The 26,669-nt window shown below is 40.2% G+C and overlaps 1 protein-coding gene across 4 annotated transcripts in view; it reads left to right on the forward strand.

Moving 5' to 3' along the window:
* The window catches only part of PRDM16 (PR/SET domain 16), a 635,076-nt gene that overhangs the window by 158,709 nt on the left and 449,698 nt on the right, over positions 1-26,669 (forward strand). The window lies entirely within an intron of this gene.

Consider the following 26,669-nt stretch of genomic DNA (forward strand, 5'->3'; position numbering starts at 1 on the left):
GACGTTGCCTTATCGGTTATCTTGCCTCATCCAATTAAATCATTCCTAGGGAGACAGGGGGCAAGGGGGAGTTCCTTAGGGTTCAAGTCACAACATTGTCATCTGGCTGACTGCAGCCAGGTTTCCCCTGTCCTGGACCCCTCTATCACCTCTCTGGGCTATCGGAGCTTTCTTGACACTTACTTCCAGGCTTTTGCAAAATGCCTTCCTTGCCCATGGGTTCAGACTCCAGCATTCTTTGGAGTCAGAAGCTTGGCTCTCCCAAGCAATGTATGGGCTTTTGTTATTGGACCTTGGTACAGGTTGGTGCTTCTTCTGGGAAGAAAAGAGGCCCACAATTTGTTCATGGAGGACTCAGAGGGCAGAACTAGAAGTTTCAGGTGGATGTATAATGTCATGCTGGAATGGCTTTAAAAAAAAGGCCCTATCTACAGACTACAGTTCAAATCCCAGATCAGCCTGCTGTCAAATGAATTCTCTGAGCCTCAGTTTCCTCTCTTGTTACATGACAGTGTTGGATTAGATGATCTGTGAGGTTTCCTTGGTCTAAGATCCATGAGCCTCTGGTTCCTTCCATATTTAAGCCTTCCAAGGGTTTCAAGGGTTCAGGGAGAAGGGGACAGGGGCAGAGGTATCATTGTAGAGGATGCTGAAGGAATCTGACTCTTACAATTCTGGTTACATACACATGCTTATTATCAAAAATCCAGAGAATTACAAGTGAATGAGAAAAATGTCACCTTCTGTCTTTACCCAAGTGTCAAGGTGTCAAGAATACCCTTTGAACTTGAAATGCTTTAGTCTGACTTTGGAGAGACTGAGAAAAATTAAGAGACAAGTTTGGGAGAGATTTGGAGGGGGAAAAAATTCCCTAGGAAAATTTTAGTTTCAACTTGCCTGTTTTTTTTCTCTCAACTGATAAATTAGGGGGCTTATTTAGATGTCAGAGCATAAATGGGGAGATAACAGAGACAAAGGAGGTCCCTCTCTCATGTTACATGAAAAGTTACCCCCAGGTAAAGTGATTCAGTTGTTCAGAAGTTGACCCCCTGACCCTCTAATCACTGGGCTTTTTCTATCGTTTTCATTATGCACTGTTACTAAACAGCCTAATTTCCTCTTTACTGGGATGGCGGCCGATGGAAATGGCCAAATCGTCCCTTTTCATCAGCCTTGATGAGGGCCGTGGAAGTGTGTCCTCTGTACATGTGGCTGAGATGTGGAGATGGGGAAACTTCTGGTGAGGGATTGGGTCTGTCCCTTTTAAAGAGTCACAGAACTTTAAAAATATATTAAGACTGAGGGGACACTTCAGCATTGCATTTGGGTTTTTCTTGTCATGTTGGAACAGTCTCTGCTTGGCCACTAATTTGCTGTGTTAACATCAGGCAGGTTACTCCCTTTCTAGTCATCACTTTTCTCTCCTATAACATAGGAAGGTTGAAATAACTAATGTTTATAGAGCACTGTAAAAGTCACATACAACAGAATGATTCCCTGTTTTTTCTTTTGTCTAAACCTATAATTTCATAGGAACAAGGTGAGGGAAATTCCAATAAGGAAACTCTTCTATAAATACAGATTAGTTAGTAACTGTTCTGGCAATTAAAGTCTGTTTGGGGGAGCTGAGAACTTAAATGACTCGTCCAGAGTTGGAGGACACCTCTATCTATTATGCCACACTTTCTCTCCTCCTCATCTGCCTCAGTTTTCTCATGTGTAAAATGAAGGGGTTGGATTCGTTACTGATCTAGGACTTAAAGGGGCCTCTACTAACCTCAGAGTCAGAATTTTGGGGCAGGATCATGTTCCTACACCACCACTTAAGAACTGTATGCCCTTGGTCTATTCACTTACCTTTGTAAGCCTGAGTTTCATCTCAGTAAAATAAGAATAATAGCTCGTAGAGTTGTTGTGAGACTCAATACAGAAAGGATTTTCCCATAGACGGATTTCTGATGGCTGGACCCAGAGTCAGAGAAGCAGGATTCACATCTATCATTCTCTCTCTGTTAAGTTAAACAAATTAAGTCCCTTAAGCTCTCCATTCCCCAGTTTCCTCAAGCCCTAAGGACCTTGAGCTAGATGCCTCTGAAGTCCAATACAGGTTGGCACCATTTCTAAAATGGAAACTTAGAGACTGCCCAGGGCTCCAACTTGCCCAGAATCCTTCAGGCAGGTCAGAGATGGGACTTATGCATACTAAATGTCATTGTTTCCACCTTTGCCTTTTAGCTTTCATGCTGCATAGGACAGTTCTAACCAGGGGTTGAAGCCAGGTTCGGTGTGAGGACCGCAAATGAGTTTGGAAGGAGATAAAGCACTGGGGCTGGGAAAAGGGCCAGAAGTCAGGGTGGGGCTGACAAGAGGTCACCAGAGCCCAGGCAGGGGTGTTTTGTTAGGGGTTTTTTTCTCCTCCCTCTAAACTGCTGGGTTGCCTGTTCTAAGTTCCATTCCATCGCCTTTCAAGGTTGGTCAACATACATTCAGGTGAATGGAATGTTACAGCAGGGACAGAGGAAGGACAGCCTTGTTGGAGTCAGATACAGAGCTTCCACTCGTGCTTAGCCGAGGCTGCAGATGACAGCGTGCAGTGTATGTGAGTCTGGTTGAGTATCTCAGACTCTCCCCACTAGTCCCCAAAGTCTGTGCTGGCATGGAAATACACCTTCCACTGAAGTGAAGTATGAAGGACAAGGATCATCAGGAGAGAGAGGGTGGCTGAAAACTGTTTTAGTGGAAAGAGGACCATAGTTTGAATTCCAGCTCTGCTAGTAAGCTACCTGTGTGACCTGTGCAAGTCATTTCCCTTTTCAAGGTCTCAGTTTCCTTATCTGCAAATAAAGGAATAGGGTAGCTTGGTGGTAAAGTGGATGGAGCATTAGGCTTGGAGTTGAAAGGGTTCAAATCTGGCCTCAGACACTTATTAGCTGTGTGATCCTAGGCAAGTCACTTCACCCTGTTTGCCTCAATTCCTCATCTGTGAAAAGGGCTAGAGAAGGAAACGACAAATCACTCCAGTTATCTTTGCCAAGAAAACCCCAAATAGGGTCACAAAAAGTCAGACAAAACTGTAGTGATTGAACAACAACAAAAAAGGTAATTTAGATAGAGAGATTGTATGGTGTAAGTAAAAAGGAATTGTATTTGATGTCAGAGACTAGGGTCCAAATCTTAGCTTCACTTTCTGGACCTTGGGCAAGCTATAGAAACTCTCTGGCTGTCACTTTCCTCATCTGTAAAATGGGGGTTGATATAAATAACCTCTGAAGACTCTTCTCAGATTCTTTGAGAAGGAGCTATGCCCTCATGGTTATGGTGAGGTGTATTCGTCCTTCGTTACCAAAGAAGACCATGCCATTACAGAAGAATGACATGACTTCCACTTGACTTTGTTTTGAGTGAGGGAGGGCTGTGCAGGTCACCAGCCTCACTTCTCCAGCCATCTGAATCCAGTGAGCAGATATTCCTCAGGGTGACTGGAGATGACCCAGGATGAGGCAATTAGGGTTAAATACTTGCCCAAGGTCACACAGCTAGAGAGTGTCAAGTGTCTGAGGTGAGATTTGAATTCAGGTCCTCCTGACTCCTGCACTGGTGCTCTATCCACTGCACCATCTAGTTGCCCTTATGGTGAGGTGCAAATGAGTTGAATGTCTCTAAAGCACTTAGCAAACTATAATGTGTTGTATAAATGGCAGCCCTCAGTTGATGAGAGATAGCACGGTATAAAGAGTACAGAGTTGTCTTTGGAGTCAGAAACTTCTAGCTTCGACTTCTTCCTCTGACAGGTCCTGGCTGTTGGGCCCTGAGCATCTCAAGTGCTGGTCCACTTGTAGGGGGGATTTTCTTCTCTGGGAATGTGGACAAAAAATAATAATAATTATTATCTCATTCTTCTTATCTTGTTATATGGACTTCAGATAGTTCAGATCATACAGAAGTGGTGCAGTCACAAGTTACTATCCTATTATTATGTTTAATCTTGTTATTCAGTCATTTTCAACTGTTTTCAGTTATGTCCGACTCTCTGTGACCCCATTTGGGGTTTTCCTGGCAGTGGTTTGCCATTTCCTTCTCCATCTCATTTTACAGATGAGGAAACTGAGGCAAACAGGGAAAAGTGACTTTCCCAGGGTCACACAGTTAGCAAGTGTCTGAGGCTGGATTTCAACTCAGGTTCTCCTGACTCTAGGCAGAGCACTCTATCCACTGTGCCACCTCATTGCCATACTTAATCTATTGTGCGTTTTTGTGAAAGTGAATAAAATGATGTTTTTTTGGTAGCTGGATAACCATTGGGAACAAGACTAAGAACTCTTCCTCTGAAGGATTGTGGGAAGCTCTGTGAGGACAATTTTAGCAGGAGGAAGTGGTTAGAGATGGCATGTACAGAATCTTCTTCCCAAATGGCTTTGACTTCTGCTCTGCTTCTACCTCCTCCTTCCTCCTCCTCCTCTGTTTTCTCATTCTTCTTATCCTCCTCTTCCTCCTTCTCTTCCTCTTCCTTTCCTCCCCTTCTCCTTTTTTCTACTCCTCCTCTTTCTTTCTCCTTCTTCTCCTTTTTCTTCTCCTTCTCTTTCTTCTCCTCCTCTTTCTTTTCCTCCTTCTTCATTACTCTTACTATTCTTTTATGATTTAGATGATTTCACTCTGAGAACCCTAGCATGTCAGTAACTCTGTTTCTACAACCAAGCTCTAGTACTGAGCAATACGGCATTTTCTCTCTCAGACATGACTTCTTGAGGAACCCTGATGCACCATTTTTGAAAAGGCAGCCCTGTTTAGATTAAAAGAAAAAAAAAACAGCCAACCTCCTGAGTAGGGCTTTAAGTAAGGGTTTCAAGTACAGATTTAATTTCTAGCGATTAACAATCATCCGCTAAGTCAACACCAGCTGAATATTAAACTCATGCCATTGAGAAGCATGAAATGCCGGTAATATAGAAAACTCAATAAATATAATGTTGCCACAACTGGTAATTATATTAATAACATGCAACACTTGTCTTATGGAATCGAAATTAATATGTGCACATGGGCCCTGAGATCCCTAGTTGGGAACTTTTAATTTAACATATTAGCAGGGAGTTTTCTTTTACAAGACTGACTTTGATGCAAACAGCAGCTCTGAAGGCAATTATGCTGATAAACAGGAAAAAAATAATGACAATAAAATAAATCCAGTAATATACACATATATATTTTCCTCCAGTTACAATCCAGTCTCTCAATTTATGAATCTCTTTTGTTTGCAAGAATTTTTAAAATATATTTTATAGCATCTGTGCCTCACTGGGATCTGCCACTGTTTGCCATGATGTGCCACTTACTGTTGTCACAGTGAACTGCCCCCACTTCCCAGTGATGGGCCATTATAATCTGTCACCGAGATCCACCACTGTTTCTCTCAAATGTGCCAATTCGATCTGTCACCTTACATTGCATCAAGGGAGAATGACACATCCTGATGGCTCTCATCATGGTGTGGTGGATGGTTACTATTTGCTTTAAAAAAACACAGGGAAGGGGATCTCCATCTAATCCCTGTTAAAAATGAGAACCAGTAGAAATTTTGCAGCCTCAGAGACAGAGCTGAAAGAGATAGTAGAAACTAAGTCTCTGACACTAACTAACAATATGGCCTTAGGTGAATAACTTAGGTTCTGAGGTTTAGAATCAGAAGGGACCTTAGAAGGCAATTGAGCCCAATTCTTATGTTTTTACAGGTTAGGAAACTGAGTCACAGAAAGTCAGGGTCATAGAGCTAGTAAAAATGTCTGAGGTGAGATTTGAACACGGGCCTTTCTGACTCCAAGTCTAGTGTTCTTTTCACTATATTACACAACCTATCAAATTAGTTAACTTCTTCAGTTTCCCTCAACTGTATACTGAGGAGTTAGATTAGATGTTTCTGACAGCCTGTGGTCCCACTGAGCTTACATACTCAGTTTCAGGCTTATCCTCAATGACTGTTTCCCTAATTTGGAAGCACTTTCCTTCCTTCTTTCCTATTCCTCTCCTGCCCCCTCCCCCATGGCTCCAGCTATGGTGCTGAGTCTCTAAGTATTGGCATACCAATTAGGGTCTATTGGGCTAATTGCTAGATCATTCATTACCAATATGAGGGAAGGGGGTTGGGGTGTGACTGGTTGATGGATGAACCCATTGAGTCATGGGAGCTGAAGTTAAGATGTTCACCTCTCCCTTTACAGACCCCCAGGATCTCTGGGAGGGTATTTTTGATTGGCAAAAATTAGCAAAAACAACCTCTCAGGGGGAGAGCTAATAGACTCTGCTGTTGATCCATTCTGGGTATATCGAAAGTGCAGGGACTTCTTTCTCAGTGCTAGTTAAATGGCATGAGTCATAGGTCTGATTTTCGAAGGGACATTTGAAGCTATGTTATATTCCATGGAAGGGAGTGGACATGGCCTCAGTCACTTATTGATCACAAATTAGATTTGGAAGGGATCTTAGAGATCATCAATTTCAAACTGCCTCATTTTACAGAGAAAGAAACTGAGGTCTGAAAATTTGCCCAAGGCCATCTCACTGTAAGTAGCAGAGCTGGACCTTAAATTTCTGACTTCAAATTCAGTACTCTTTCCAATGCAGCATATTGCATCTCAATTACTTTTCTTTTTATTAATGCCTTTTTTGCATCATATCCATTTCTTTGTACACTCCGCCATTTCTACGCAAGCCATTCCTTGTGACAAAGATTTTAAGAAGGGGCTGGGGGGGAAGTAGTTCACCAGAGCAACCTATTCTTCTACTGCATCTGACCAGATATGTAATATTCCACTCCCATAGATTCCCACTTCTGTAGTGAAGGGACAGAGATGTTCTTCCTCACTCTCCTTTAGGGTTATGCTTGATCTTCGTGATTAGGTAATACTAAGTTTAATGTTCTTGTTCTTTCTTTTTAACATTGTAATAAATGTGGACATGGTTTTCCTGGTTCTGCTTACTTCAATGAATCAGTTCATATTCTTTTTTCCTGTGATGTTCTGAATTCTTTCTATTCTTAATTTCTTCTGTTTTAGTAACATCCTATCACATTCATATGACACAATTTGGCCATTTCTCAGGTAATGGACACCCATGTAGGTCTTTATTCTTTGCTCCCACCAAAAAGTGCCACAATGCATATTTTGGTCTATAGAGATCTTTTTTTTTTTTTTTATCTTTCTTGTATCATATGCCTAACAATGAAATCTTGAGATCAAAGGTCAAAGGGAAAAGGATATTATAGTCATTTTTTGAGTACAATTCCAACTAGTCACATATCAGTGAGCCTGTCTTCTGACAGCTTCTTCAGCATCTGCAATTTCTATATTTTGTCATCTTTGCCAATTTGCAGGGTGAGAGGCAGAACCTCCTGCTTTTTTCATCAACAAATCTCTTACTAGTGATTTGGAGTGATCTTTGATGTGGTAATTAATAGTTTGTAATCTTTCTTCTGTCCATATCCTTTGACCTAAATTATTTTTTAAATGATTATAGTATTGTAAGAAAGAAAAAAATATTTTAGAACTGATCGAGTTTGTATTTTAGGGGAAGGCTTGATTTTGTTTGAGTTGACTGATGCATTCTGGTCTAATCTGAATTATAGTAAGCATTTATAGAGCACTTTAAGGGATGCAAAGTACTTTGCAGATATTATCTCATTTTTTCTCCTTACAACCCTGAGAACTAGGTGTTATTATTATCCCCATTTTACAGATAAGGAAACGGAGGCAGGCAGAATTGAAGTGACTTGCCCAGTCTCATATAACTAGTAAGTGTCTAAGGCAGGATTTTAAGTTCTTGACTCCAGGTCCAGCGCTCTATCCACTGCTACTTAGATGTCTGCTATACTCAAGATGGTATTTCTGTCATCTGTGAGTTTCTGAAGGAAAGCAGCAGTTCTCATACTCCACTGAGTTTTCCTGTCACTTGGGTAACATCATCTGTAAGGACTGCTGTGTGGATCCAGCTAGAAGAACTCTGACTTTTGTACCACTCAAGTCTCAGAAGAAAAAAAACAGGTTGTGGGATATTCAAGTCCTTTCAAGCCACTCAGGGGACTTAAAAATAAACGAAATAAAACAAAGGTGAATAAAATAAAAACCAATCGTTTGCACTATTGGGGCTATACCAGCGACTGACTGATTAACATCTATTATGGAGAGGGCTCTTGGTCTGGGTTCACAGAATTTTTTCCCTGTTTTCTTTGTTGTGTGTATGATGTCGTAGATGGATTTTCACGGTGGTGTTCTGTTATTTTGAAGAAAGAGGACCTGCTACATTGTTTCAAATGCACTTGTTCCAATTCTAAACACTTTCCATCTGTTTCCCTTTTTCCTTTCCTTTCTGTATAAGTAGTGTTTCCTCTACTTCTTATTTCACTGGGGAGGGAAGGTCAAGGGTGGGGGGGGGGGAGAAGGATACAGAGCAAGAACAGAAAAAAAGCATCTCTCTGCTACCATATCACAGATCATGGGCTAAGACGTAATCCTGGGTCACCGGGCTGCAATAATGAAGTCTCAGCAACTACGTCTTTTCTTCTCAGTGTAAAGTGTGGCTTGGAGAGCAAACATTGTGCCTTGTGTATATCGTGTGTGGTTGTTGCTGTTTTTTAAAGGATATTAAAAGAAAATGTCCATACTTGAAAGACTTAAATGATGTGGGAAACCCAATCCCCAATTCAAATTGATGAAGCGAGTTTTTTTTTTCTTCTTTTCTTTCCCTGACCCTCAAGTCCCATAAGCATGCCTGTGATATCCTTGTCTTCCTCTTCAGAGCTGTATGGGGTAATGGATTTCTTTAAATTAATAATGCGTAGAAAGAGATTTACAATGCCTCGCTAAAATATTGTCTGCCTCTTATTCGTGCATTTGTCACTGTAGTCTCTAATAGAGGTGCTCTGAGAAGGGATAAATAATCAAGGGGGGTGAGAAAATTCTGTCATAATCCTAGACCATTTGCAAATTCATCACCAATATTCTTTAGGAAGGAAAGACAGAGAAATGAAAAATACGCAGCCACACTAATATATCTCATTGATTTCCCTCTCCCATTTATTCCCGAGAACCTACTTTGAGTGGTGATAGAATGAGACCCAAGATTCAGTCATTCCTTTCTAAAGACAAGCTGGAGCTGCCCTCCAAGCAACAGATGGAAATGTGGCAGGCAGGGCTCAGCAAGAGGGCGTTTCAATGTAGGTGCAAGGCACTAGCCTTACGTTTTATTATGATGGATTTGGATTTCGGTTACTTTGGGGCAAAAAATTATGGCTAAGAGGTGGGGAAAGAGAAGGGAAGTACTCACATAACTCCCTGGCCGACAAACTTCATGAGTTTTTCTTTAGTGAAAGAAAATAGAGCTTAGTATATTGTTCTCCTAGCTGGATTTTAATGAGGATGACTGTAATAGTAATATATGTAATCTATATACACATATATTCTCCATATATTATAATAATGAAAGATTCACAGCAGCCCATAAGCAATTTATAGAATTCTCCTTTCCTTTCCTGAGAGTCTCACCTTTTACCCTGGGTACCTTTACATACCTCTAACCTTATAGTACTAGTTCACCACCGAGGGTGTAGATTCCCCAGAAGGAAAATGAATTTGGGGTTGCTAAAAAGTTAATCTTTCCATTCTAGCAATTCCCATTTTCCAACCTTGTGATCCACATAGGCCTCCAGCCTTATGAGACTACTCTATAGGTTTGGAAATTCCCCAGAAAGAAAACAAATTTTGGACTGCCAAAGAGGCAGCCCTCAAGTCTGGCCTTCCAGTGAGTCCCACCTTCACCCAAGGGACTTATATACAGGACGACAGCCTTATACTTTTACCCTAAAGGTTTGGATTTTTTCCAGAAGGTCAGCAAACATGGGGTTGCTACATGCAAGCATACATTTATGATTGCATCTATATAGTATTTTTTTCATTACATGAAACTCATTTCATTATGGTCAAATGCAACCTGACACACTCCCAAGGAAAATTCTTTTTAAAGTAATTTTCTAGACCACTCTCAAAGACTATAAAATACCAGCCTGTTTTGGTAAAGGGATTTTTTTTACCCCCAAATTCCCTATACCAAAAAAAACATAGTCACAGTCCCTAACACATAAAATACCAATGGTAATGATATTAATAATATAGCATTGATCCATAAAAATTTAAGAACAATATTTTTAAAATTGTGTTGTATTTTGTTTTTACTATCACCTTTATCTCCTTCCCACTTCTCCCAAAGAATCATCCTTTATTCATAGCATAAAAAAGAGAGGGGAAAGAAGTTCAGTAAAAAACTCAACATATAAAAAAAGTCTGAAATGATATACAGAAATAAAAATATTTTTGAAGTATGATGCCATGCCAGATTACTCGAATCTCCAAGCTACATAGATTGAAAAGCTTTCCCAACAGAGAGAGACCTAGTAGAGAAGGTCAAGGTCATGTGGAAACAGGATGACAAACACATCATCTTGTCACTTTGGTTGCTATTTAGAATCATATGGAGGATTCTCAGTGAATTTGGACAAGATAAGCTCACATTTCAGATTTTTATTCAGTGAATAAATGCAATTATTCTGTTTAAGCAGGTGGTAGTTCAAGGAGTGTAAAAAATGAAAATCATCAGGATAGCATTTTAATCCAAGACCATCTCTATTAGAATCTCTTCCAAAAAGATGAGAATAAAATGATGATAATAATTCAGCTTGATGAGAATTAGGTAACGATAATGGTACTAATGATGATAATGCTAGCTGTCAATTATAGAATGCTTCAAAGTTACAAAGTGCTATATGTGTATGTGTACATTTACATATATGTATGCATGTATACATACACATGTGGATGTACATATATCTATATCTACCCATACCCATGTCTATACCTATATATATATGTATATATGTGTGTATATTTATCTATGTGCATACATATACTTTTAGCTCTTTTGATCCTTACAACAACACTTTGATCTAGGCACTGTAAGTAATGTTCTCCTCATTTGACAGATGAGGAAACTGAGGATCGGAAATGTATAATGGCCACATAGCCAGTAAAATTTGGACATGCAGTCTGAGACCAGCTCTTTCTAGATTCCAGGTCAAGCTTTCTTTCCACTATGTGGAAGCAAAAGTCCAGATCTATGGTATTTTTGTTTTGTTTTTGTATTTTTTTTCCCATACTGAGTAGGGGTTTTTAACTTGGGGTTCTCTGATTTTTATAAAATATTTTGATAAATATATTTCAGTATAATTAGTTTTCCTTTTAATTCCATATATTAATGTCAGGGCATTTAAAAACTTGATTCTGAGAAGGGGTCCCTAGACTTCACCAGACTGAGAAAGGGGTTGCTCCTTGACAAACAAAACAAGGTTAAGAACCCCTGTCTTCGAGCATATGTCTCTCTCCCTGGGAAGCGGTTAAAGAAATGGCAACTAAGTGAACATAATGTACCTGTAGCATTGTCTATCCTGGCAGAAAGTGGAATTTTTTGTGGAAAAGTAAAAACAACTGTCCTCAGGAGATATCCAGACCAAAGAGGTTTGGATCCATTCAGAGAATCCTAGTTCCTTAGCCTTCTGCAGGAGTTTTGGGTGACCACACGGGTCTCTGCCAAGCCCAGGAAACACAGTCAACAAACCAGAAAGTTTACCTAGCCTTTGAGAAGGCAGTGGGGAAGAGATGATCATTTTCTGGCTGTGAAAGAAAACCCCTGGCAGCATGTACAGGTTGGAGCCTATGCCCACTAATGCACTGACCTCCCACAACAATCAACCGAGGATACATATGAATACTGGTGGCTGGTTTTATTCTGTCTGGTCCTGCTAGCTTTGGAAAAATCTAGGCATTCTTGGTTGCAATGCCAACTGCCTTGGTCAATTTCCAGCCTGCCCCAGCCTCTGGATCAGAATAGCAACAGAGTGAGTGCCCTTGGGATCCCAGCAGACTTTGAATTAACTGGTAGTTAAAAAAACAGGGCAAACAATAAGAGCTAACATGTATATAGTATTTTGAGGTAACAAAGTATCGTGATAAAGAGCTGTCCTTGAAGCCAAGAAGACCTGGGTTCAGTCCCACTCTGATATAAACTGACTATGTACCCCCAGGCAAACTAGTTAACCTCTGAGTGCTCTAGGAAACTCAAAAGATGAGAAGTTTCACAAAAATTTCTGGTAGAGAGCATTTCCTGGCACTGATACTGATGAAATTATGGTCCTAGGTTCTAGCCTTAGCTTTGAGATTGGCAAAATGTTTTTACTGTGTTAGTGTGTTTGATATTCACGAGGTACTGTTATCCCCATTTTAAAGATGAAGAAACCAGAGCTGATGAGGATAATTAAATGATTTTCCCCAAGGTCACACAATCGCTAAGTTATTTAGGTAGAATTAGATGTCAGGTCTTCCTGATCCCAAATCCTACATTCCATCCATTATGGAATCCATCCACCTCCATACAATGATGGGACTTGAAACTAATCGCAACATGGAATTGGTACAAAGTATGCGATCCTGGCTGGGGATGTAGGAGGTATAATAGGATCCTAGCTCCAGAGCTAGAAGCAATTGAGAGGCCATATAGTTTGATTCCCTTATTTTATAGAGGAGGAAACTAAAGCCCAGGGATATGCCTTATTCAAGTTCACACACACACACACACACACACACACACAGATATCTTGGTGCCAGACATGGGATTTGGGCTTGTGTCCTCTGATTCTTTTCCCACTAATCATATCGTACACACATACACGCACATACACACACATCTATATATACATACACACATGTGAATATATGTGTGTATGTATATGTATATGTATATGTATATATATATATATATATATATATATATATATATATATATATGATCTTAAAGTTTGCAAAGTCCATCATGTTATCTCCTTTGAACTTCACAACTACTTTCTAAGTTGGAAACTATGAATGTTTTCATAACCATTTACAGATGAGGAAAATGAGGCTTAAAGGTGAATTAATTTGCGTGTGGTCCCCTAGCTGGTAAGGTTCAAAGGTTGGATTTGAACCCAATGCTTCTGAGTCCAGCATGCTATCTAATGCACCATGCTGCCTTACTGAGGAGATGGGAGAAAAGAACTGCTCCTGAGATTGACTATTAACACTCTTATAGAATCTTAGAATTGGAAATGATCTAGGTGGCCAACTAACCCATTTTATTGATGACGTAATTGAAGTCCCAAGATAGAAAGAACCTTGACTAAGGTCACACCCATAGTATCCATAGTAATGTCAAGGTTGGGACCCTGGTTTGTTGACACCTAGTCAGCTATACTTACTCTCCATCATACCATCTAGTTCCATGCTGTAGGACCATGTGATGAGAGGAATCATGTCCTTGTGTGAAATTGCCCATATCCTCCTCTACCCTTCTCTACCCTCCTCTGAGAAGGACCTTGCTTTTATAGGAAATTCTTGCTGTGGTAGAGAATTGTAGCAAGGCTCTGGTGTAGATATATTAAATATTCAACCCAATTCTCCAACCCACAGATTGGAGGCCAGGTTGGTCCATATGGGGGAGTCCTCTGAAGGTCTATGTAGGGTGGTGAATTTTGGCTTTCATTCCCCATGAAAACAGAAGCAGATGGAGGATTCTGGAGGGCATGTACCCAGCAGCCAGGAATGAAAGTTTGGGTCTGATTGATGTACATGACATATTATTAAAGAACAAAGATATTTTTCTTTTAAAGTTGCCATGTTTTGATAGCACTAAATGAAGATTCTGATGGCTGAGTAAGCAGAATCCAAATTCAACAAGATGTCTCTCTGGATAGGACTTTGGAATTACAAGAGTTAGCTAATAAAGACAAATGCCAGTATTTGTAGATCCTGGTACCAACTTAGAGAGTATCTTACCAGGTTATTCATGTGATACTTGCCCAGTTCTTCTTCAGCCCCATCCCAAAGGGATCATTTTCTCAGAGTTCAGGGCCTACCTTAGGTACTAGCTATGGGATGTGGGGCAAGTCAATAACCAATTTGATGAACAATTTCTTCATCTGTAGCACCTACATCACAAGGTTACTGAGAGGTTTAAAGGAGATAGTGTATAAAGAGTACTTTGTAATCCTTAGAACGATTTACATATGTCACTTATTGTTATTGTAATAATGGTTATTTGCTACCTGTTGATAAGTATTCTGAATCATTTATAGTCTTCTACTATTACTAATCCAGTCCAATAAACATTCATTAAGCACGTATGTGCTTAATAATAAGGCACTGTGCTAAGTGCTGGGGATATAATTAATAAAAAGGAAGACAGTGTCTGACCTCAAGGAGCTTACTATCTTAAGGTGGAGGCAACATACAAAAGAAGGCAGGAAGCACTGGGGGAGAAATGCAAAACGTACCCAGTATGGAGGCGTCTTGGTTTGTGGAGTTGAAACCCAGGAAAGCACAAGATGCAAAGAGTAGTGAGCAGAAAATCCAGTTTCTTCCCTCCCTGAAGGAAGGCACCGGGAGGAGTTTGGTCCTCTACTCTCCAGCCCTCCAATTAGAAGGCAGTGGAGTTGAGGGAGATGGTGTCAATCAAGACTTGAGTTAGTGTGGTGATGACATTAGAGGTGATAAACTTCACCTGGAAGCTGAAACCAGGTGGAGTAGTAAGTAGATGCAAAGTGGAGATAAATCAATTACAAACAGGGCTTAAGGATGTACTATAGGACAGGCAGAGGCAGCTTGGTGACTTAGCAGATAGAGCTGGACACTTGCAGCTGTGTGACCCTGGGCACGTCATTTAATCTCTGTTTTTTTCAGTTTCCTCAACAGTAAAATGGGTATAATAGCAGTGCCTACCTCCCAGACTTGTTGTGAGGATTAAATGAGATAATATCTTCTAAGTTATTAGCACGGTGCCTGACATACAGTAGGCTCTGTATAAATACCTGTTCCCTTCCCTTTCTCCTTCTTCCCTTTCTGTATTAGTAATTAGTAGTAGCAGTAATAGTAGTAGCAATTTTATTATTAAACTGAGCCTTTAGCTAGACTTAAAACTCTAACTTATAACTAGACCACTTACTACTTTGTGCTCTTTTTTTCTGAAGAAAATAAGTGAATAGGTCACTAAAATTTAGGCTTTTTTTCCTTCTTTCTTTTTCATCCTTCCTTCCTTCCTTTCCACATTTCTTTCCTTCCTTCTTTCCTTCCTTTCTCCCTCTCTCCCTTCCTTCCTTCCTTCTTTCCTTCCTTCCTTCCTCTCTCTCTTCGTCTTCTTATCTTCCTTGTACTTTTTCATACCTACCTGGGGCCATTGACTCGTTTATGTAAGTCTGAGTGCTTCCTTTTAAATTCTTTTTTATTTTAAGAGTGAAAAAATTCCATATTTTTGAACTTCAGAAAAGACTATGACTCAGATAGAAGATTCATTTTATAGGATTCAACTGACTCCTTCAGCTTGATAAAGACTGATTAATTTTTTCGTCTTCATTTTTCTTTTTCTAAATGATCCTGAGAGCCAGTCTCTCCATTTCCCACGATATGGATGGGAAGGGAGAAGGCTGGCTAGCTAGAAAAAATCCACAGGATAAAGTGTGAAGGGCCCCTATCTGCAGCCATACCAAACCTCTAGCCCAAGTCAATGTGGAAACAGGGATTGGAGAGAGAGAGAGAGCCCAGTAGCAACAGTAGAAGAGCGAGAAGGAGGATGAAATGTATCAAAAGATAATAAGAAAATAAACCATTAAAATGCTCTGTTTCCTATTATCATGTGGTTTTATGTTAATGAGGTTGTTCCAGGCCTGCTTGAGCTTAACTCAAGCAGGGGAACATAAGTAATGGGAAAAGTATGTGGGGATGAAGCCCCTAAGTTAAAAAGTCTGTTCCGTGCGTTTCCCCAGTGGGTTACAGAATCTCTCTTCAGCAGAAGAAGGGATATGTGGGCAATCTGGTGGCTTTAGATGCTGCCCTGGAGAGCTGCAGCAGGAAACATGGGTCTGAGGCCTTCACAAAGGGGTAGAGAGAGGACCAGATCCTGAGATTTGGACACAAGTCAGAAAGGGCCAGTGGGGGATGTTTTCTTAGCAAAAATGTTTTGAATTGAAAATTTCAGAAACAGGACAAGACCCTCAAAGGGGTCAGATTTTAAAATGGGGCTATCATGTTAGATTGGTGGTCACCTAACATTAAAACAAGTTCTCTGGAGTTATTAGGAGTCTACCCATCAAAAATGGTCATTTGGGGTTTTTTTGGCCCCATCCAAAGGCAAGTTCTTTTAAAAGCATGCTTGAATTATGAAGGTTATGATACTTATATAACATTCTAGTAATAATGCCACTTGTATATAAAATATATATATATATATATATATATATATATATACATAATAACAAGGTTTTCAATGACACCTACAGATGGTGAATTAACATCCTAAAACTTAGTCAACTGCAAAAAAATCAGTTTATCCATTTATGCAAGAGGCCATAGGATGTTAAATACAGAACAATAAAGACCTTCTTCTGTTCCTCATTGACAGCAATTTCCCATGCCCATGCCTTTTTACCAGACATCTATCCCATGTAATGGGAAGGCATTGAACTCCCTCCAACCTTAGCTTCCCAGAATCCTTCTTTTCCTTCCTCCACCTACTTTTTCATCACCCTTTATAGGAAGCCTCCCTTATTCCCCCCCCCCCCAACCATTAGAGTTCTCCCTCTCAAACTACCACATGTTCCATTTATTTTCTTTATATTCATACCACAGATACTTACAGGTATGGGTCATCTCTCCAATCAGAACGTAAGTTCATTGAAAATACTGATTGTTTCATTCTTTGTACTTGCATCTCCAGTACCTAGTCAGTGCCTGGCACATAGTAGGTCCTCGACTGATCATCTCATTGATTAAGAGTAGGAATTGTCTTATCTTTCTCTTCCTATCCCTGGGGTTTAGCACAGCATTTTGCACATAGTAAAAAGTTTTTAACTAAGTCATGCCATAGAGATTTGTTTCAGGACTAAAATCTTTTATCTGAACACTATTGAAAAACATGAGTATGAGTTCAGTAACAGAGAGAATAGCAATAGCTAACTCACATTTCTTTGGATGGTATCTTCAAGTAAATTATCTCACCTGGCCCTCAGAATAGTTCTGCAAGGTAAGCACTACTATTCTTAAGATTCCCATTTTACAGTTGAGGTTACTGAGACTGAGAAGTCAAATGACTTTGTCCATGGTCACAAAACTAGAGTTCAATTTGTTGTTGTTCAGTCATGTCCAACTCTTTTGGATCCCATTTGGGTTTTCTTGGCAAAGATGCTGGGGTAGTTTTCCATTTCCATCTCCAGTTCATTTGACCCCATTGGGTTTTCTTGGCAAAGACACTGAAGAAGTTTTCCATTTCCATCTCCAGTTCATTTGACATATGAGGAAACTGAGGAAAATAGGGTGAAGTGACTTGCCCAGGGTCATACAGCTGAGGTCACATTTGAACTCAAGTCTTCTTGACTCCAGGCCCAGTTTTCTATCCACTGTACCATCTACTTGTCCCTAGTGTCCAAGGAATGTGTCAAACCCCGGCCTCTCCCAACTCCTGGTGATCAGGTGATCCTGGTGATCTTTCCAATACTCCATAATCCCTCTCTGAATTTGTAACAACTTTTATTCAGTGATGTAGTTTCTCAATCAATGGATCAGAGAGTATAGTTTCTATCATGTTAGGTTAGAAAAAGTTGTTGACATTCAAAAGGGGGACATCATCTTGGAAAACGTTGATTCCCTCTAGCCATCTGTGACAAGTAGTCATCCAGTCTTTGCTTGAAGTCATCTATTGAGATAGAGGAACTCAACATCTTCCAAAAAAGGTTCTTCCACTTTGGGATGGCTCTTTTCACTAGGAAGTGGTTATTTTTTTATATATTGATCCTAAGCTTTTCTCTTAGCAGTTTCCTACCCTTTCATTCCCAAATTAGTCCTGGTTCTAACCTAGGAGGCTAAACCCACACAGAATGAAACTAGTCCCTCTTCCATGTGGTTGATGTTATTTCTCATGTATATCCCAAGTCATCTCTTCTCTAAGCTAAATACTCACTACTCAGGGTCCCCACCCTTCATATTTTGTGGCAGCCTATGTGTTTTCAGCAAGGACCTCCACTTACTATGCCAGTTGAATGTGGATTTGAAAACTGAGTGTGGTCACATCTTCTCTGTCTTGACAAGAAGCTGACCTCTCTAAAGGCAGAGGCCTAGAGGGCTTCCCCCACTCTTTCTCTGACAATTTAGTTTCTCCAAGCACTTAAGTGCCTTTTGCCTCAGTTATACCAATAGGCCTCAAATTGTCAGATTATGCTTCAGGCCTGGACTTAGGAAGAACTAACCTATTGGATAAGAGATTCAGATCCAAGAAAAGTCTCAAAAGTCTGGCATGTTGGGAAAGAGAAAAGCAACATAGTCCAATGGAAAGAACATAAAACTAGGTGGTATCAGACTTAAACTCAAAAATAAGCTCTATGTAATTTTGGGGGCAAATCTCTTCACCTCATTGGGTCTCAGTTTCCTCCTGTGTAAGATGACAGAGTTGCACTACATGACTTTGGAGATCCCTTACAGCTTTATGTCTTTAAGCCTAGGATCTTAAAATGAATAGAAATGAAATTCAATAATGATTAATGTAAAGTCCTACAACTGGGTTCAAATAATAGCTTACAGAAATTACATAATAGGGGTTATTGTCAAAAGTAGCATATGTGCAAAAGATTGAGGGATAACTAAATATTCTAGAACCTTCAACATTAGAAGAACTAGGTTCACCAAATTACACAAATTTTTTCTTGGTCCTTTGATATATTCTAAAATTTCAATCATTCTTAAGAATGAGGAACATCTCATCCAACCTCCCATCCCATCCTGTGACTTCATGCCTTCATGAGCAGCACAGTAGCAGAAAAATAAGGCAATTAGATGGCGCATCTTCCTATGTTCAAATATGATCTCAGACACATTTGCCCCAGTTTCCTCATCTGTAAAATGAGCTGAAGAAGGAAATGGCAAACCACTCCAGTATCTCTGCCAAGAAAACTCCAAACAGGGTCACAAAGAGTCAGATACAAACAAAACAGCAAAACAAACCTCGAAAATGTTGATGCCGCAACTGAGCAGGCTGGGTTTTGGTAGACCATTGGTAGACATGAGCTCTGTTAGCCAACAGTAGTTTCTAGTGAAGTATTGACAGGCAAAGGAGGGCTATCTATGTTATCAGGGTGGAATTCCCTGATTTATCTTTTTCTTTCTTTCTTTTTAAGAGATGATTATCGCTCTCTTTTGTTTCTGCATCCCATCCTCTCCCCTAGTCAGTGAGCCATCCCCTCAAAGTAAAGAATCAAGAAGAAAGTGAGAAAAGGTAGTTAAGCAAACTGATACCTCAACCAAGATCTAGAGTATATGCAATGTCCCACCCCTGTTAGGAGCCTGCCCTGAGCCTCCCTCACACACCTCTGCAAAAAAAGGGATAGAGTTTCATTTTCTCATTTGTTTTTCTACAGAGATTAGCTTAGTCACCTCTCCTCAAACTGCAGTTTAGAAAAAATCTATTTTATTATTTTAAAAATCAGCAGGGATTGGCAACAGAACTGCCCAGATCCATAGAAGAAAAATACCTAGAAATAAGTTATTTAAAAGTTTATTTTGTTTTATGTGAAAAAACCATAAGCATGGGTCCACTCACTGTCCTTTGCTTGCTGGTCGCTGCCACTCTGAGGGAAAAGTTTCCCTGCTTTTTTGTACATCTTAGCAAAAAGGGTTTACTTATCCCTTTTTTCTCTCCAAGTCCATCCGAAGGTCAGGGCTCAAAAGTAAAGAGATGTGGATGGGAGGTGACGATAGTAATCATGAAAATCATAACAATAATAAAAGATCGAGGTCAATTTGGAGAACCTCTTTGTGGATGGATTGGGAATTGGAAGAAAATGAATAGTTATAAGCTCATTTCCATAGAAACTGTCTCATTACCATGCAGGCTGCAGGGAACGGACAAAGTGAGGCTTCTTGCCAGCTAAGGATGGGGAGGTGGGGAGGGGCTACAATCAACTGTCCCCTCTGCTTGTCTGACTGCAGGAAATAATCAGGTCAAGAAAGATGGGCTCTGCATCGCACCAAGCCCCAGGCAAAGAACGCACCGTCAATATATCTTCCCCTCCTTGAAATATCCGACATCTGTGTAGGGATTTTATTTAGCAATAAAAGGAAAACTCAGAGAAGGAACCACGTACTTTTATTTTTTAAGTAAGTGTGGAGGAAGAATTTGCGCCTGTATTTGTAAATGTGTTCTATGTTCTCACACGTGTGGATATATGGATCGTATAAGTATACGTGTATACAAGTGTGTGTATGTACACAGCACAAATATGTGTGTGTATAGGTATATGTGTAGAGATAGAGATAACGATAAAGAGAGATAGAGGTAGTGATAGTGATGAAAACCGAGAGAGAGGTAGATATAAAGATAGAGATAGAGGTATGAGTATAGTTATAAATATCCATATCGATGGAGACTTCTATGAATTTGGGGTTATGAAATATTGGCAGACCAACCCTGGGCTGCCTCGACAACAGATAACAAAAGAAATGGGAACAATTAATTTAATCTAAAATCACTTCCTGAACCTTTCCCTATTGTATTTAGAGTTGCCCAGCCGAGCCTTTCAGCTCCCGTAAAGCAATTTGTCACCGAAGCTTCCAGCTTCCCAGATTTATTTGAATGCTCTTAAAAATATTGTTTGTTGCTTTCAAGGCTGGACTCCAGTGGCGTTTCAGCATCCCAAGTCGCTCCCTTTCCTCCCTTTCTCTGAGTTTACAGGAGGGGATTGGTTGACTCTCTTTTTTCCCAGGGCAAAGATTTTTTTTGTTTCTGGATTTTTTTTTTTTTTTGGTGGTGATGGTGGTGGGGAAATACTGGATAAATCACCATGAAGGGTTATACAGCAGGGTTGGAATGCCCCTCAAAAAGTGAAAGCAGGTGTCTAACCTGAACTAAGAAGAGAGAATCTTTTTTTTTTTTTGAATGTAGAAAAATACAAATAAAAGATAAGATGAAATACTTACGGAATTTACCAAGAATCCTTGAATGAATCAAGCACTTAGGGTTTTAAGATATTTCTGGGCCTTGAACTCAGATTGTATGGGTCATTTGAAGAATTTGAGGGATACTTAGCCAGGACCAGAGAAGACTGGAGGAAGGGGAAAGGATGATGGAATGATGTGTCTTCAAGTATGTAAAGGAACCTCTTGTGGGAGAAGGAGGATTACTGGTGCTCTCCTTGACCCTGGAGAACAGAACTGTAGAAATTTTGAAGAGACAGGGTGGATGTTAGGAACATTCTTTCTGATGTTTTTAGAGCTTCCCCCAAATGGAAGGGTTTGTCCTGTGTTGGAAAGGACTGGGTTTTCTCTCACTGGAAGTCTCTAGGCCAAAACAGGAGGTAGGGATGGTTGAAAAAGGATTCTTGCTCAAGGAGAGACTGGACTCCCTTGGAAGTTGCTTCTAGCTCTGAGACTATGATTCTAGGGATCTGGGCTAAATTCAACTTCCTTCTTTTCAGTGATATCCTTGCCCTTTTTGACATGCAGAGAAAAGTAACACAGATGCCCTTTTCTCCCACCATCTTTCTTGCCTTCTTCATTGTCACTATGAAACACTTCATCTGGACCTACTGACCTAGAGTTTTTGAACTCATCTTACATGATAGTTAAGAAGCTCTGGGGTATGGTAGCTAGAGAACAAGCCTGGATGTCAGAAAGACCTGGCTGTCTGACACATGCTGACACTTCTGACACATGCTGATTGTGTGACCCTAGGCAGATCATTAAATCTCTCTGTTCCCAAGGCAATTCTCTAAAACTAAGTTCAAGAGCAGAGGCTCACCTGCACCAATAGACAGAGTTTCTTTATCCAGGGGTTACTTAAATTAAAGAAATCACATCTCTATCCCTCTCCCTGTGCAGCACAGAGGGGGGCATAGTACAAATGGTCCCTGACCTTTGACATTTGATGATGATAATAGTAATACAGTGCATTCATATGGTGCTACAGGGTTTTCAAAGTGGTATACAAATATTTCATTTGACCCTCACAACAATTCTGGGAGATGCATGCTACTATTATCCCCATTTTACAAATGAAGAAACTGAGGCTAATAGAGTTCAAGTAACTTGCCCAAAGCCACACAGCTAAGACATCTGAGGCTGAACTTGAACTTGAGTCTTCCTGATTCCAGAATCAGCATACTCAGCACTCCTTATGTGGCTAAACATGCAGCTGAAAGGGAAGGAAAGAAAAGTATTGATCAACCTTGGAGATCATAATGTTTAGATGGGAAACAATTAAAATTTAAGGAATCAAAATCATGATCTTGGGAGTCAATCCAATTAATTCAGTTCAATTCAAGAAAAATTTAGTAAGGTACAAAGCACTGTATTGAATCATGCTGGCACAAAGATAAAAATGAAACAGGCTCTGTCTTCAAAAAGGTTACTTTTTCTTGGGGGTGGGGCAGAGTAAGCTAGGATACATCCATGGATAAACTAACACCAAGAAAATGTGAAACATTTTCAAGAAGTAGTAAGTATTAAAGCACTTGTGTGAAACTTGCAATGAAATTGGGGTCACTAAGACATATAGAAGGATACCTGTTGAGCATGTATTGAGTTTTTTTTTTATCACATATTAACATTATCTACATCCTTTTATGTTTTTTTTTTTAAATATTTCCCAATTACATTTTCCTTTGGTTCTGAGTTACACATAACTCAGGGTGGTGATTCTGGTCCTGGTGGTGGTGGTAGTTCTGGAGTTGAGGATCAGAGATGACTTTATGTTAATTGAGGTGAACTTTGAAGTAAGCTAGGAATTCTATAAGATAAAGGTGAGGATTAAATTCATTCTAAAATGAAGGACCAATTTAATAAAGGAATGGTGGCAAGAAGAGGAACCACTTGTAGGCCATTTTAGGCTACAATGGAAAAGGTAAATAAAATAAAATAATGAAACAAGACTGGAAAGGCAATTGAAAGTCAGATGGTTGATGGTCTTAGATTTGAGGCTGAGGATTTTGAATTTTACCCATTGAATATTTTTGACTACAGGAGCGACATGGTAAAATCTTTGTTTTAGGAATATCAGTTTGGCAGTTGGATGAAAGATGAATTGGAGCCAGGAGACACTGGAAGCCAGGACACCAACCATAGCATGAGTTTATATATCCCTTGAAGTTTTGCAAGGCAGTTTACAAATGTCAACTCATATGATGTGCTGATAGTATCATGGATGAGAAGTGATGAGATTCTGAATTAGAGTGGTAGCCATATGAGTGGACAAATGGGGATGGATGTGAAGGATGTTCTGGATGTTGACGTCGACAACACTTGGCAGCTGGTTGGCCACTAATGAGAGAGAGGGAAGAGTCATTCTTGACTCCAAAGTTGTGAGCCTGGGTTATTGGAAGGATGCCCTGCCTCAGCTTCCTTAAGGCCTGATTGAGTTACTGTTGGGATGCTTACATCATCTCCAGGCCCTGGAGGTTTGATGATCATTATTCTTGGTGAATAATACCCGTTGGCTCTGACTGCATTATGTAAATTTCCCTGGGGATTCAGCAGTCCTCTGCCCTGAGTGATCGTATTTGTATGTCTAGCTTGGTCAGATTAACCTGTTAATTGGGGAAATTCTCCATCATTTTTTTCTTATGTACAAATGACCATGTCTTACAGAACCTCTGAGATGGGAGAGACCTCAGTGGTTACTTAGCCCACCCCAAATGTAACCAAGAATTCCTTCTACAGGGTCTCATAAGTTCACATTCATCTACCGTCTGAAGACCCCCAGAACTCTATCAAAAGGGAATCTATTCCTTCCAAAGGCAAATTACTTCACTTTGGGACATCTCCAATTGTTAGGATTCCCCCCCTCCTAATGATTTAGAGCCCTTTAATCTGCTACTCTGCAGCTCCTATCTACTGCTCCCCATTCTTCCCTTTGGGGATAGAAGAATGAAGTTATAGGGCAGAGTTCTTGAGTTGCAAAATCAAAGAATTAGAGCTAGAAGAGAATGTAAATATAATAAAGTTTAGCCCTCTCATTTTACAGATGAGAAGACTGAGTCTCAGGGAAATTAAGTGACTTGCCCAGGGTCTAAGTTTTATAAGTGACTGGGACAAGATTTGAACTCAGTTCTTCCTGACTCCAAGTCTACCCTTCTATCCACTATGAGTCTTGGGTTTGCATCTTGCTTCATACGCTTACCTTTGAAAATGAAGGTCAAACAACAACAACCATGATAAAAAGGAACATTTATCTAGAATTTTAAGGTTTTCAAGTGCTTTACAAGCCATCTCAATCAATTTTCACAATTACCTTGTGAGATAGATGCTACTGTATATGATCTTGGGCAATCATTGAACCTTTTGGAACCTCAGTTTCCTCATCTGTAAAACTGAAGGTAATTTTGGCACTTACAAAGTAACTATGTGCATCAAATTAGATGTGTTATTGTTTTCATTGCTGTTTATTGTTTCAGCAGTATCCAACTCTTCATAACTCAATTTGGGATTTTCTTGGCAGAGATACTGGAGTGGTTTGCCATCTCCTTCTCCAGCTCATTTTATAGATGAGGAAACTCAGGCAAAGAGGGTGAAGTGACTTGCCCAGTGTCACACAACTAACAAATGTCTGAGGTCAAATTTGAATTCAGGTATTCTTGACTCCAGGCCCCTCTATTCGGTGCACCAACCTAGCTGTTGGGAAAGAAAAACCTATAAAATGCTTCTCTTCTTTAGTCTAACAACTTTAGTTCTTCAATAAAACCTAACTGGTGTTCCCACTTCTCTCATCAACCTTGTTACCCTCCTCTGAGCATACACAAGTCAGGAGATCTGACTGTCAGGGTCCTACTCTGGACTCTTCTATACTGGTTCTCTGACCTTGGGGAGGTTGCTTTCCTTTCTCCCTCTTAGAAATAACTTCAGCATTACATTGCTGGCCCCACATTCTCTTGGCTTCAGTATGCTTGGAGAGAATTCAATCCCCTTACCTACTCCCATATAGGAAGCCAGCAGGGAGGAAGAGCGGTGAGCCTAGGCACATTGGGGCTTTCTAGCTAGACTTTTCTCTTCTCACTCATGGTGCTCCTACAGGTTACCCTGAAGTTTGCTTTCAGCTCTCAGCGCTCAGCTGACTCACACACCGACCTATGAATTATATCCCACTTAGAGATCTGGCCAACAGCTTAAGTATAATGTATAATAAACAGAGGAAATCATTCCGTTTTAGTGGTTTTCTAAGGTTTGAAAAGTGATTTAAAATAATTTTAGGTTGTCCGGGAGTTGGTGAACAGTGTAATAGGCAATCTAAGAGGACCAAATTTTTCATCTAAGGCATTTTGTCTTTTTCTTTCTAATTTTTAGAAACCCGATTGGTGTCAAGGGGTGGCGTTTCCAGGCCAAAGGGATGGCTGTCATTGTTTTCACGTGGGCCAGGGGACAGGTTGAAGGCTTAGGCAGGTTGTGGGCAACAGGGTTTTTGAGCACCATGCTTGTATGAGTGAGGCTTTCCTAAATTGGAAACCTACGAGTCAGCTTTGGTTTTGCAAACACTTAATCCCATAAGTGATGGGGAGTTGTTGCTGATTGGACAGAAAACTTTTTTTGATGTGTGTTTCTGCTAAGAGTGCTTGCAGGCAGTGGATCTGAAGGATGAGAAATTGCTGGTTAAGTGCTGTGGGCAGCTGGATAGCTTGGAGAGGTACGGTCAAGCAAAGGGACCTGCAGAGAAATGAGGTCGCTGACAGCTTTACATTTTCTCCTGAAATGGAAGGGCTTCTTTAACTGACATAATTCGGGAAGTAGGGGTAGTGGTAGTAGTGGAGAACTGGGATAATGGAAGAAATTCCCTTTTTGCAACTCGACAGCTCCCTGTCGGCCACTGGTGACCTCCCACCTCTATACCTTTGTCTGTATCTGGCAAGCATACCTTCCTCACCTCTGCCTTGCACAAATCCCTAAATTTCGTTAAAGGTTCAGCTGAAGCACTACCTCCAACATGAGACCTTTCTCAATCTTTGCACCTAGTAACTCGTTCTCTTTATTGAAATAACATTGTATTGTTTTTCATATACGTTTCATTTACCTATCACTGTATTACCTACCTATACCTATCAAGTCACTGCATTCCGTTGGAGATCCTTGCCCCAGAATAGGGACTAGACCTATAATTTCATTTGTGTGCAGTACTCCAGGAAGAAGAAACTCCCTCTACACAAAACTGATCAGAATTAGGAGTTGGACCCAGGTCTTCCTGGCTTTGAGGCAGGGTCTCTGTCTACTGCACAACCTTGCAGTAGACATCTTTGCAGTCCTAGTGCCTTGCCTGGATTTTATTGTTTGTTGGATCTGGATCAGCGAATTCATTGGTATAAAAATTCTGGGTCAGGAAACTCCTTCTACTAACAGTTTAATTTTGTTATTGTTGTCCAGATATTTCAGTCATTTCCAACTTTTTGTGACGCCATCTGGGGTTTTCTGGGCAAAGAACTACCTAATGCTTACTAATCTAAGGCAGAACAGCAACTACTCTATACCTTAGAGTAGTCTTACTACGCTAGTTTTAGAGGGCTCTCTGGGATTTGAGAGATGAAA

Source organism: Notamacropus eugenii, chromosome 5, assembly GCF_028372415.1.
Source record: "Notamacropus eugenii isolate mMacEug1 chromosome 5, mMacEug1.pri_v2, whole genome shotgun sequence".
Taxonomy (NCBI): domain Eukaryota; kingdom Metazoa; phylum Chordata; class Mammalia; order Diprotodontia; family Macropodidae; genus Notamacropus; species Notamacropus eugenii.